This window comes from Anolis carolinensis, chromosome 5 (assembly GCF_035594765.1).
Source record: "Anolis carolinensis isolate JA03-04 chromosome 5, rAnoCar3.1.pri, whole genome shotgun sequence".
In the NCBI taxonomy this organism is placed as follows: Eukaryota; Metazoa; Chordata; class Lepidosauria; order Squamata; family Dactyloidae; genus Anolis; species Anolis carolinensis.
This window is the reverse complement of record NC_085845.1, coordinates 148167155-148181714: the sequence shown is the minus strand read 5'-3', so window position 1 is coordinate 148181714 and position 14560 is coordinate 148167155. Positions and strand designations below refer to the sequence as shown.

General features: G+C 41.1%; 1 long non-coding RNA gene across 1 annotated transcript in view; it reads right to left on the bottom strand.

The window, feature by feature from the left end:
- Positions 1–14057, bottom strand: part of LOC134299509 (uncharacterized) — a 40778-nt gene extending 26721 nt beyond the window's left edge. Inside the window, exon 1 of the long non-coding RNA XR_010006728.1 lies at positions 14010–14057. This is a non-coding gene — a long non-coding RNA (uncharacterized LOC134299509). The remainder of the gene's footprint in view (positions 1–14009) is intronic.
- Positions 14058–14560: the final 503 nt, after the last annotated feature.

Genomic DNA, 14560 nt, shown 5'->3' with positions numbered 1-14560 from the left:
TGGAGCGGGTGGTTGCCACGCAGCTCCAGGAGTTCCTCGATGACACTGATTTTCTGGACCACTCTCAGTCTGGCTTCAGGCCTGGGCACAGTACCGAGATGCCTTTGGTCGCCTTGGTGGATGACCTCAGCAGGGAGCTGGACAGGGGGAGTGTGACCCTGCTGGTTCTCTTGGACATCTCAGCGGCTTTCGATACCATCGACCATGGTATCCTTCTGGGGAGGCTCTCCGGGATGGGGCTTGGTGGCACAGTTCTGCAGTGGCTCCGGTCCTTCCTGGAGGGTCGTTCCCAGATGGTGAAGCTGGGGGATACCTGCTCGGACCCCTGGCCATTGACCTGTGGGGTCCCGCAAGGGTCTATTTTATCCCCCATGCTATTTAACATCTACATGAAACCGTTGGGAGAGGTCATCCGGAGTTTTGGAGGGTGTTGCCATCTCTACGCAGATGACACGCAAATCCACTACTCATTTCCATCTAACTCCAAGGAAGCCCCTCGGATTCTGAACCAGTGCCTGGCCGCTGTGGCGGACTGGATGAGGAGGAACAAGCTGAGGATCAATCCTGACAAGACAGAGGCCCTCCTGGTCAGTCGCTCGTCGGATCGGGGTATTGGGTGGCAACCTGTGCTGGACGGGGTTGCACTCCCCCTGAAATCACAGGTCCACAGTTTGGGGGTCCTCCTGGACTCAGCGTTGACGCTTGAGGCTCAGGTGTCGGCGGTGGCCGGGAGGGCTTTCGCACAACTCAAACTTGTGCGCCAACTGCGACCATACCTCGTGAAGTCTGACTTGACCACGGTGGTGCATGCCTTAGTTACCTCTAGACTGGACTACTGTAATGCGCTCTACGTGGGGCTTCCCTTGAAGATGGCCCGGAAACTACAATTGGTTCAGCGTTCGGCGGCCAGATTAATAACAGGGGCGAGCTACAGGGAACGATCTACTCCCCTGTTTAAAGAGCTCCACTGGCTGCCGTTCACTTTCCGGTCCCAATTCAAGGTGCAGACCATCATCTATAAAGCCCTAAACGGTTTGGGACCCACCTACCTTAGTGACCGTATCTCCTACCATAAACCTGCCCGATCCCTTCGTTCATCCGGGGAGGCCCTCCTTTCGCCACTGCCTTTACCCCAGGCCCATCTTGTGGGAACGAGGGAGAGGGCCTTTTCTGCTGTGGCCCCCCGACTGTGGAATTCATTGCCCACTGAGATCAGGCAAGCCCCCACCTTGTTAGCCTTTAAGAAAGATCTAAAAACATGGCTTTTCCGATGTGCCTTTGGGGAGTAAATGTAATATATCACTCTGGTTATTCCCCTTGGATTCTATCCTTTAGACTGCTCCACCATTTTATATCCCTGTTCCCTTATTCCTATGTCTCTCTCTCTCTCGAGTTTTTAATTAAGTGTTCATGTGGCCTGCCCTGGTTTTTATTGTTTTCTCTGATTTGTGTTGTAATGTATATGATTATTTTTGCACTGTTATATTGTGTTATGATATGTTGTTTTATTTTGTTATATTGTATGGTGTCTGGGCATGGCCCCATGTAAGCCGCCCCGAGTCCCCATTGGGGAGATGGTGGCGGGGTATAAATAAAGTTTTATTATTATTATTATTATTATTATTATTATTATTATTATTATTATTATTATGAGGTCATAGGAAACCTCCTTTTTAAAATGCTAAAATCCTGACAGCATTTTTTAAAAGATCAATTAAAAGTGATATGTTAATGACATGGAAGATTACATTTGGTACAATATTGCTACCAGCAACAATATATTGTAAAGCTCCCTCACAAATTCTTACTTTGCTGTCAGTCACCTTAAAGTGCATCTGTTGACCATGGATGTTTCAACAACACTAAAATAAAGGAAATATTATGTCTCACTCCAAATTCTAGTTACTCACTCCTCTGTTGAGCTCCACGCTTATTCCTTCCTAAAGTGGTGAAAGAATTTGTTTTTTGCCACATAGTCAGTTTCAGAATTCAGTTACAATAAACTTCTTAAGCTGGAACAAAGAAAAAATCACAGTGGAACTAATAAAGAGGCAGTACAGTGAAGTCATTGGTCCCCAAATGAGAATCCTGCCCTGTGATTATATTTTTCCATCAGTCTTTAAATTTCTAGCATTGCAGAGAATAAGACCCTGAAAATAGTTCAAGCCTATGCCTTTATTACACAAAGCCACTTTTCCATTGCAGTTATGTGATCACTGATACTGAGATGAGCACCCTCACTATTGTACCTCTCAGCATTCATTCAACTGCACAGATTTGCCCCTCTGTAGTCTCATGAGTGTTTTTCTGCTTAACCTCATGATTCCACCCTCTTATAGTTCCACTACTCTGTACTATTTTTAAAGACAATTTTGTAATTCCAACTAAGGTTAATTAAAAATATTTAAAAATAAAAGTTCCAATGATAGGATTACTACCTTGGAAATTGTGAGGGTGGGTGACGGAGAATGGGAGAGGATAAGAATTTCACCCCCTGATATCACTTCAATACTGGCAAGCTGGTACAGAAGCACTTTGGCCTTATTACACCAGGGATTGAGGGGTTTCCCCATCAATCAAATCACAGGGTTTATCATGGGGAGGTGGCAGAATGGCATCCTGAAAATTGGGACTTTATTCCACAAACTGGAATTAAAGCACAAACATCATTTTTGGTGATGCTCTTCTTCAATACCGATTTGCCTCTTGTGTCTGATTGAGTCTTGTTCAAAGATTTTGGTTGGACAATTACAATGTCTACTCAAAACATGGTATTCCTTCTCCTGACTATGTTTTAAATACTACTTCCCTTCAACTTTGCCAAAAATAGATGAATATCTCTACTAATTAATATATCTCAGTTATGTGAACTGTAAATACCACAGTTGCCTTGAACAAAGTTGTCCCTTAATATAACCTCCATTTTCTTTTTCTTCTCTCTTTGTCTTTAGTTATGCAAGAAGTCATTTCTTCTGGAAAGAAAGACAAATCATTCAAGAAATTATTCTATTTGTAACTTTCACTTTAGTTAATAAAAATAAAATATATCTAACAAGACACACTGATTCAATAACCCACACAAGATGCATTTCTATAAATTAGATCTCAACTCCTTGTTTGATTCACAGTAAAAACTGAATATTTCAAACACTTCTGTTTATATGAGATGACAATGAAATCTCTTCAAAACACATTACTAGTACATAATGCAAATGGAATACTACTTTTTCTTTCATTTTTAAAATAAATGTATACATTTCTTACTATATAAAGTCACTTAAACAAGACAAAACATTTGTTATAATATATCTAGGAAGCAACTATATTGAAGCCAATCTCATCTTCATCCATAAAAATAAGACGGAAAGAAAATTATACATTTTGGCAAAGTTCCTGTGGCAGCTTAACTATATTTTTATTACAATGGGATAAAAGTTAATTAAGTAATGTTCCAGTTGCATTAAATTAAATGATTCATTTGACACTACAAAGAAATGTGGAAGGTATTTCTGTTCATGTGGTTTTGTCTGGCACCTTATAAGTAGTTAGTTAGCTAATGAATGGATTTGTGAATCACCCTCTCACCACACATTTCAATATGTACAGTGATTAAAAATAAAATCATTAAAACGATAAATAAAGAAGGTAAAGAAAGTAACAGATTAAACAGAGGGATCTCAGAGTACTCCTGGTCATTCAGAAGGCAGACAGGGGAATAGGGATTCAGCCTGTGCTGGATGGTCTGAGGGTCCTCCTGGACTTGGCATTGCACCTGGAGGCCCAGGTTTCAGCATTGGCCAGGTGGGCCTTTGTACAATTAAAACTTCTACACCAACTGTGCCTGTTCCTTGAGAAGCCAGATCTGGCCATGGCGGTACATGCCTTAGTTACATCCCATCTGGATTATTGTAATGCACTCTACATGAGGCTGCCTCTGATGAGTGCTTGGAAACTTCAGGTGTCCCAAAGAGCTGCAACCAGGTTGCTCACTGGGGCTACAGTGAGTGGACAACTCCCCTGTTGCAGCAGCTCCACTGGCTGCCAGTCTGTTTCCGGGCACAATTCAGTGCTGGTTATGACCTTTAAAACCCTAGACCAGGGGTCCCCAAACTAAGGCCCGGGGGCCGGATGCGGCCCATTGAAGCCATTTATCCAGCCCCCAAGGCACAAAGGGGTTGGGCTAAATGACCCAAGGGGTCTCTTCGTCTCTTACAACCATTATTATTATTATTTTATTATGACACAGCAAACAAGATCAATATGCTGGATTTATTATTATTATTATTATTATTATTATTATTATTATTATTATTATTATTATTATTAACATTGAGGCTGGGTGGCCATCTGTCAGGGGTGCTTTGCTTGTGCTTTTGCTGCACAAAGGCAGAAGGGGATTGGACTCAATGGCCCAAGGGGTCTCTTCCAACCCTCTTTATTATTATTATTATTATTATTATTATTATTATTATTATTATTATTATTATTAACATTGAGGCTGGGTGGCCATCTGTCAGGGGTGCTTTGCTTGTGCTTTTGGTGCACAGAGGCAGAAAGGGGTTGGACTCAATGGCCCAAGGAGTCTCTTCCAACCCTCTTTATTATTATTATTACTACTACTACTACTATTATTATTATTATTATTATTATTATTATTATTATTATTATTAACATTGAGGCTGGGTGGCCATCTGTCAGGGGTGCTTTGTTTGTGCTTTCGGTACACAAAAGAAGGGGATTGGACTCAATGGCCCAAGGGGTCTCTTCCAACCTTCTTCTTCTTCTTCTTCTTCTTCTTCTTCTTCTTCTTATTATTATTATTATTATTATTATTGCTCGGTGGCCAACTATAGTCCGGCCCTCCAATGGTCCGAAGGATTGTGAACTGGCCCCCTGTTTAAAAAGTTTGGGGACCCCTGCCCTAGACAGTTCAAGTCCAAGCTATTTGGCTGACCACATCCCCTTGTACAAACCTGCCCAGGGCCTGAGTTCTTCAGGAGTGGCCCTTCTCTTGGTCTCGCCTCCATCTCAAGCACGACCTTCCTTCTCGGTGGTTGCCCCACGACTCTGGAACTCAATGCCCAGGGAAGCCAGAATGGCCCCCTCCTTGCTGACCTTCTGGCAGCAGGCTAAAACCTTTTAATGTATTTATTTATTATTTCATTTATATACCGCTTTTCTCAACCCCAAGGGGGACTCACCACGATTCAACAACATAGTAAATGGCAAAGATTCAATGCCTTACAACAATCTAAAAGAAAGCATTACAAGTCTAAAATCAACACATATAACCATAAATAAGCTAATTAAAACTATATAAATATCAGACATGACATAAAACATCAAAACATTTAAATTTAAGGCCTTTAAACCATTGTACCTATAGCTGCTTACATATTGCAATCATTCTTCTAATGCCTGCTTGCACAACCTGTTTTTGACCTGTTTTCTGAATGTCAGGAGGGAGGGGGCCAATCTAATCTCACTGGGGAGGGAGTTCCACAGCTGAGGAGCCACCACCGAGAAGGCCCTCTCTCTCGTCCCCACCAATCGTGCCTGCAAAGATGGACAGGCTGTTAAAGATGACAGTTCTTAAGATCAATTCAGGGGTTGCTGTGGTTTTTAACTTTGAATTTGTTTTAATGATTTTTAACAGGGATTTTGAAAATACTGTTAATATTTAATCTTGTTTTAATGTTTTTATATTTTAAATGATTATGCTGACGCTTTTATGTTAAACTGCTTTGAGTCCCCTTTGGGGGAGATAAAGCAGGGTATAAATAAATATAATAATAATCCTCAAAAATTCAAGATCAGCACTAAGGCTTAAATCATTTGCTAGCCCCAACCAGTCCCAATTACATCTGATGAATCGTAAAGAGTATCCCATTTTATCTATGTATCTTCCCCAGTTGTTTACACTAATTGGATTTAGGCAGAACATTTCAGTTGAACTGTATAGATTTTATCACTGATCTAAAGAATAGTCACAAAGAACCAATAAATCCTAGCCTATCAAAAACATAAATGAGAGTGTTAAAAACAGCTTGGTAGATTACGTATAAGGTGACAGTTCAATGTGCCTGGGCAGGGGGCATGGGAATCTGTTGCCCCACACCCCATGCCGACCCAGCTTCCCCCCTACCTCATCACATGGGGGAAGCATCAGGCAGCCGAATGTCCCAATAGATTTCTATGAAAAGATGGGTTGACTCCTGTCTTTCACCGTTGGCTATTTCTTGGTGGCAGCAGGGTTTCTTTTGTTTTTCTGCAGTTTTACCCTGGAACTGGCCCAGAAGTACTTCTCCAGGGTATGATGGGAGCTGTCGGGCTCAGTGGCAAAACTACTAAAAACTCACTGCCACCGCCAAAAAATAACCAATGTGAAGAGGTCCTAGCCTACAGAAACACCAGGTCTTGGAACTTCAAAGTGTGAACCCTTAAGATTCTCAGAAGCCCCTAAAGCCCACAACTCTAATTTCTGAAGACAGTTTTCACCCCCAAATGTACCCAAACAATCCCAAACTGGGTGTATATGTGACCGTTTGCCCTGTCCACACATCCCTAGCGATTTTTCATTCTTCTCCTATACCCTAAAAAACAAAGATTGAAAATCAGACTAATGGCAGGTAAAAGTAATATTATGACACTTCTGGCACACCAATATGAGACTTTGTGATCTGCTAAAGCAGTGTGTGTGTGTGTGTGGGGGGGGTGACCCCATCCCTTATGTAGTTGGCAATTTCTACACAGAAACTCTAGGTGTATCTACACTGTAGAATGAATGCAGTTTGACATCCCCTTAACTTCCGTGACTCAATGCAATTGAAATCATAAGAGTTGCAGTTTTACAAGACCTATATCCTTCTCTTCCAAAAGTGCAAGTGACCAACCAAACTTTACAATATCCATGATTCCATAGCATCAAGACATGGCAGTTAAAGTGGTGTCAAACTACATTCATTCTACAATATAGGTACATCCTTTATTTGCACTGTTGGGCATGGTGTGGCAGTTAGGTCTTTAGTAATCCCCAGTAGAAGTTTTGAGTGGCAAATCCTGTCTCCTGATATTTCTTGGTGAGTAGTGAAAGGTGACATAAAGCTTCACACTCTTTCATCTAGATATATTTGTAGGTGCACATGCATATGCCTGCACTTGAGGGTGGTGGAAATATTCATGCATATATGAGGGCGCCCTTATGTAGGCAGGTAACATATGCGTGAGTATACAGTGCCTGCCCCCCTAACTCCCAGGGTCAAAAACTTGCACAACTCTACTCCACTTCAGTATAATTTAACCACAGCGATAACGCCGCCTGATACCCATACGAGCTACAGAACTCATTCAACATTCCCACGTGCCCTGTATATAAAAGAAAAGGAGAAAGAAAAGGACAGATGCCTTTAGACTTTGAAAGAAGACCACCCAGCAGATGCTGGACCCACACAAAGCCCAGGATGGGGAGGAGGGAGTAATGTCCCTGCTTGCTTCATTTAGCCTACCGCCTAGCTTCCACTAGTGCCAAGTACAGCTGAGGCTAGCCAAAAAAACCCTCTGCAGAATGGAGCTGTTCAAATATTGTTGAAACCAGCCCTGACAGCACAGCGCATGTCAGCGAGAAGCTCAAAAGACCAGCTCAGTGTATTTCAGCCTCGGCTTGGAGTTGCTGTGTTCAATAGATCATTCATATGGCTTCAACACCCAGCCTGGAAAGCTCGGAAAGTCAGGTCATGAACAGGAAGTGATGGAGACAAAGCAGAGTTTCTTAGTTCAGGCTCCGAAGCAGGGCTGCTTCATTGTTGTCATGGCTACAAGTTCCACATGCCTGGAGTCATGGGTCTGTGAAAAGAATGATGCAGTGTCTAGTCTTACAGCTGTATATATAAACCAAATTAATCTCCCATGCCTCTACCTGTTCCGTGCCTCACAATGAAAGGAGTTATATATCATGAAATCAATCGTGTAGCAGTTATACATCGCCTGCACACATGGCTTTACTGTACACACACATTTATTGCAATATGATTTCTAACTGAGTGCAAATTAACAAGGGAGAGAATGGCTGGTTTGGAAGACGCCTTTGTACGAGATCTGAGTGTTTTAAGGAGGTTTGTTCAGCTGGTGAATGAGGCAGGGGGAGAACAATGTTTCCACCCTTCTTCTGCTGGCTAAGAAGTCTGTGATATTTAGAAGCAGGATCCTTGTTGCAAGTCTTTGTTGCAGATTCTCTCACTGGCAGGAGTGGTGTGGAAACATCATCTTACCTGTGACCCAATTTTTTCACTCAATCTGGCAGCTGACTTTTAAGGTGGAGCCGGGGGAAAGGAGCTCAGACTAGGAGACCTTATCAGTGGAGCATGCAGTTCGACACCACATTAACTGCCAGAGCTCAATGCTATGAAATCATGGGAGTTGTAATTTCATGAGGCACCATAACTCTTCTCAAAGAAAGCTAAAGATCTTGAAAAATGACATGGCATTGAGCTGTGGCTATTAATGTGCTGTCAAACTGCATTAGTTTTACAGTGTAGATGAGATATGGGTAAATCCAGGCTCGGGGGCCAGATGCAACCCCTTGGGCTCTTTTCTCGGGCCCTCCTCTCTCTCACCATCCTATCCTTTCTTCCTTCTCTCTTTCTTTCCTCCCTCCCTCCCTTCCTTCGCTTCCACCCTTCCTTCCTTCCATCCATCGCTTTTTCCTTTTTCCTTTCCTCCTGGGGAATGTTTACCTGAGAGAAGTGAAAGCTGAGCAGGAACATGAGAACCAGGTTTCAAGATTTAAAAGGGTGTCCCATTGAGGAGGAGGGAGGGGAAAAACAGACTTTCTGCTGCTCTAGAGACCAGGGAGCCTCCGATGGCTCAGTGTGTTAAAGCACTGAGCTGCTGAACTTGTGGACTGAAAGGTCCCAGGTTCAAACCCGGGAAGCGGAATGAGCACCTGCTGTTAGCTCCAGCTTCTGCCAACCTAGCAGTTCGAAAACATACAAATGTGAGTAGATCAATAGGTACTGCTCCAGTGGGAAGGTAACGATGTTCCATGCAGTCATGCCGGCCACATGACCTTGGAGGTGTCTAAAGACAATGCCGGCTCTTCGGCTTAGAAATTGAGATGAGCACCAACCCCCAGAGTAGGACACGACTAGACTTAACATCAGGGGAAACCTTTACCTTTACTTTTAGAGACCAGGGCACAAGGGAGCAATGGGTTCAAATGACAGAGAAAGAGATTCAACTGAAAAGATTAGGAAGAACTTCCTGAGAGTAAAAGCTGTTTTTTCCTTGTTTTTCTGGGAGGAAAATCATCCCATGCCTGGCATAAAGCAATCATAGTGCCATATTAAAATATTTTTGGTCAGTTCTACCAACCTCTTTCTTTCCTTTACTTTGCCACATTAAAATATATTTACTTCAATTAATAATTCTACAAAGTTTCATTTTTGGTTAATATTTAATGTTTATTTTACTTATAGGTGCCTTTTGATGCTGATGTATTCTGGGAAATGTAGTTTAAGGCAAGGTCTTTTGAATTCTCTGGCATAGAGCTTCTCCTTTCCCAAACTACATTTCCCAAAGTTCTGCGTTGTTTCCAGCTAAGGCCGCTCCCTCTTTTTCCCACTCCTAATGCCGAGACTCCATTAATTTAGAGAAAAGGCAAGGCAAGACACTAAGAAAACTTTTTTGGATTTGCTTTGCTTCTTTGGGCTGAAAAAAAAACTGACTTTGGGAGACTTCCAAGATTTACAAAACTAAAACAAAAATGTATGGGGTAAGTTCTATTCTTAAATTTTGGCCCTCATATCAGATATTGTCTCATAAGTACAAAATATGAATTTGATCCGACTTACGAGGCAAATGAAAAAATGCATACCTCTACTGTGCACGACTATAGATATTTTTACAGTTCTAGTGTTACAATATATACTCAATTTTTTTTCTCCAGTAAAAACACAAAAGGGGTAAAAAAATATTTTATTAGAATAATTTTATCTTTGGACAGCTGAAACAGCAATTTTTCAGGCCCGACTTAACAATAAAATTGGTGTTTTGCTATCCAAAATGCCATAAACATTGACTTTTAAAGGATGTCTTGATAAAGCTTGATGTTGCAGTGAACACAGAAAGCAGCAATGTTAACTTTCGCCACCACCTCCCTTGTAAACCACAATTTTTAGTTTTCCGTTGCTTTCCAAGAAAATTCATTGTTATGCTAATTATGCAGAGATGTTCCTTTTTCAAAAGGCAACATCCCTTTAAATAATGATGTGTTACTTGCAGCCCCTTTAGTTGCTAAGTTAGTTGCAAAAATAATGATCACTATTCATTTTTATGACTATGGCTTTGCCAGGGTGTTGCTTAAGAAAGTGGAGCAACTTGGGAGAAATAAATTAATTAGGAAAGAATTTTAAACTAAGAATCTCTGTACCTCTGGGCAGTTGCAACCTATTTTACTTGATGCTAGAGATTTCTACAGCACTGAAGGTTCTTATAAAGCTTTTGGCAAAGTATCTTTTCAGTATAAAATGTTTGCAGTAGGGTGAGAAAATATTCTAGGACAATCTTCCCCAACAGGAAGCCTTCCTAGTGTTTTTGTTGGCCATCCTATTTGTGGATGATAACATATGCAATCCAATGGGTACAAGCATGGGGAAGACTGTTCTATAATGTTTTTATCAAGAGAAAATATGTAGTTGCCACTTCATATAATCTTCAGGCAAAAGTCCAGTACAAGCTTGGGGCACAATAAAGATTAGAAATAAGAGCCACAGGGGTGTTTTTACCATTAGACTAAGCCTTTGAAAGACCAGTGTCTAAATCCCCACTCAGGAACTCATCACATGGAGGTGGAGAAGTTGGGGGACAGTGGGGAAAACCGTAGGGCAGCATACTGCCTCATCCCCTTACTATCATTGGTCATGGGCTCTCATCCCACAATGTTTCCATGCTTTATTTATATACTGCTCTATCTCCCATGAGGACTCAGGGCAGTTTACACATGGTAAACATTCAATACCAACATACCTACAGCAGTCCAATAATAAAACAACAGCTTAAGCATAATAAAAATTAAAAACAATGTATCCATTTGGTATAAAAAACAATTTCAAATTACTCCATTGGGTGATTCAACAACCAATGGGCTTAATTTCTGGCTGGGTCAAGATAGCTGTAAGAGCTAGGGTAGGGCCAAGCAGTAAACATAACATAAAACCAGTGGTGAAGTGTGGTTGATAGCAAGGAGCATAGTTTTGCTAAGAAAATCTTGACAAGCTAGGCATCCATTAGGATCACCGTAAATTGCAAATGGGCCCCTGGTGGCACAGTGCGTTAAAGCACTGAGCTGCTGAACTTGCAAAGCAAAAGGTGCCAGGTTCAAATCCCGGGAGCAGAATGAGCACCCGCTGTTAGCCCCAGCTCCTGCCAACCTAGCAGTTCAAAAACATGCAAATGTGAGTAAATCAATAGGTACCACTCCGGCGGGAAGGTAACAGCGCTCCATGCAGTCATGCCGACCACATGACCTTGGAGGTGTCTATGGACAACGCCGACTCTTCAGCTTAGACATGGAGATGAGCACCAACCCCCAGAATCGGTCACGACTGGACTTAACGTCAGGGGAAAACCTTTACCTTAAATTGCAAATAGCATGAAGTTATACAACAAAAATGATTTTTTTTCTTTGTCCTGCCTATATGTAAATAAAAGTGGGAAATGAAACTTTTGGTTTAAAAAGTTCTTTCTCTAATAGTTTATAACAATTGTTTTAAATACATCCTGTGGGAAATAGAATGCTGTGAACTGTGCAACCTGCGTATGTGTGTAGCTGTCAACGTATGGTGACCCATGCATTTCTCAAGGTTTTCTCAGGCAAGAAATACTCAGAGGTGGTTCTATTCCTTCCTCTGAAATATAGCCTGAAGAACGTGGTATTTGTTGGTAGTCTCCCATCAAAGTACTAACTATGGCTGACTCCATATACCTTCCAGAATCACATAGGACTTGGTACCTTCAGAGTAATTTCCATATCAGTGGGTCACAAAAATGGAAAATCTGTTCTGGGGTTTCTTCTAAACTTTGAGCTGAGATACTGAATTACCTTTCTTCTACCTATGCCAGAAATTTGCTGTACCTCTTAGAGCTCAACTACACATGCTTTGAAATACAGAATGATGTGGATTATAGGGGGGGGGGGGGGGGTGGGATGATTAGAAAACACATGCTCCTAATGCATACTGCAGCAAACATCCACATGGAAAAAAATTGCCCAAAAAAATCAGGAGGAAGTCCAATTTCTGGGATAAAATGCACTAGATAAACGTATGGATACTGCCAAGAAGCATTCAGGAGGAACATGAAAATCACTCATGTAAACAGAACCACCAGTGGAAAATTCAGATAAAGGAACTGAAGATAGTGCTCTCAGGAACATAAGAACCCCCCCCCCCCCCCAAGGAAATTGCTTTAACCCCTGTTTTGTCACGCGCTGGGCCTGTGACTGATTGTCTGTTATATAGGACATACGCTTTACGCCCAGCGGGAAGCCAGGGTGCCTAAAGAAAGGTTGTTGAGGAATTCCCTGAAAAGATGGCCTTGAAGTCTTTAAAGAAATAACAAAGTCTTTATTGACGAACAAATAATAAATCTTCAAGGAGTCTTGTCCCCACAGGACAGGCGATAAGATTTGAATAACTGTGAAAACCCTCTTATAACCCCTCCCAGGCTATCTGTTATCTGGGCCTAGCTGGTCTGGGACCCACTGCCAACTCCAAGTGCGTCTGGTTGTTGAGTGGACCTACCAGCCAATGGCTTGCAGATGTTTCTGTGCTGTTGTTCTGTATCCCCGGACGGTCTTTATCCCTGGTGTTCTTTAACCCCGGTGGTCTTTAACCCTGGTGCTCTTTAACCCTGGTGTTCTTTAACCCTGGTGCTCTTTATCCCCGGTGGTCTTGAAATATGAAGCTTTTTACGGGACAAGCTGGTCTACATCCTATAGCTGAGCTTCATAAGTGAGACTAACTTAAAAATGGCTCCTTCCCTCCCATAGCCCTGAACAAGGGGCGGAACCAAACGTAATGGTGATTGACAAGTGGCCTGTCCTATGAATGCAAACATTTACAGCAATAAAGTAAAGTAGAAGGTTCTGGTACAGATGTACCAGCACAACCCCCCTCCCCTTTTTAACTGGAAGATTCCATTGTTGATTCTCATCCAATGCTGCTGCAATTCAGCGCGTTTCTCCCAATGAGGTAAGTGGAAAAATGTGTCATTTTGCTGGATCAATTTGACATGAGGTGAGCTTTGTGGATGCCACATGAACTTTTCTGCCATTCCCAGTGTGCATGTGGGGATTCTCTGGAGTAGAACTGGATTTCTTTAATCTACATTCTGATCCAGATTATGGGGTTGTTTAGAAACAGGTTTAGAGTTGAAAACAATGAAATAACTAGATATTTGCTGTCTATTTTGGTAAAAAAAAATTCTCTCTCATTGCTTCACTTACCCTTTATTAGGCTAAGACTGAAAATTCAGTCCTTCTCCCCAATTCTCTCTGATTCCCACAAGATTATTTGCATCTTATCAGGCATGACCCTGTCTATGGGTCTCTTCTAGATACCTTTGCACTCACCAGAGCCAATAGGAAAGAAAATGTGGAGATTTGCTGGTGTTGGCCATGTAAAAAAAATCCCAGAAATACTTTTGTTTAAAAGCTCAATCCTATATTGTTGTTTTACAGTCTGCCTTTCCCTCAAAATCAGGATTCAAGGCAGTTTTAAAATAAATATATAACAGAGTTAAATTAATATAAGTTAAATTTCAACTTTCAAAATAAAATTACTTTTACTAATGTTATATCATATAGAACACACAATACAGTCTACAAACTGCATACAAACTACATACATACAAACTAATAATAAAAATGAAGAAAAGGAAAACTTAGGGAATAGGGAAATCAAAAGAAGAAAGAGGAGAGGAAAAAAATAAATGAAAAGATCAAAGTAACTTACCTTTTTCCACAGCTGCTATAGCTAAGTCCTAATTAAGCTCCTCCAGCTTCTCCTCCCACCACACACACACTTTTTAAAGACATTTTAAAACTAAATCATGCTTTAAAAAAACACTCAAATTCATTAGTAGACATATAAACATTAACTTGCTAATGAAGATACACTTCTTTCTATTTTGTTAATTGTATACCTATAAAATATAATTTGTCATATTAACTAGTTGTTCTAAAAGAAAGCAAATAAAAGGTTAACTTCAATATCTATCCAATAATAATAATGATTAATAAATACTTCTATTTAATCTGGAACAATCTTCCATTCCACCATTTTTTTTGTAATTTGAGATGAATGCTTAATCATTAAAACCAGTAGTTCAACACATTCATCATCTATTATTCTGGTACCAACTCCTTAATAAAAAACAAAGTACATTTAATCATCATTCCCAAGGCTCTGGTTGAAGAAAAAATGGCCCCACAGTAAAACCATTCAGTTATTATCTTTAAACATTTAAACCCATTTTAAAGTATTTTAATTTACACACACACCCG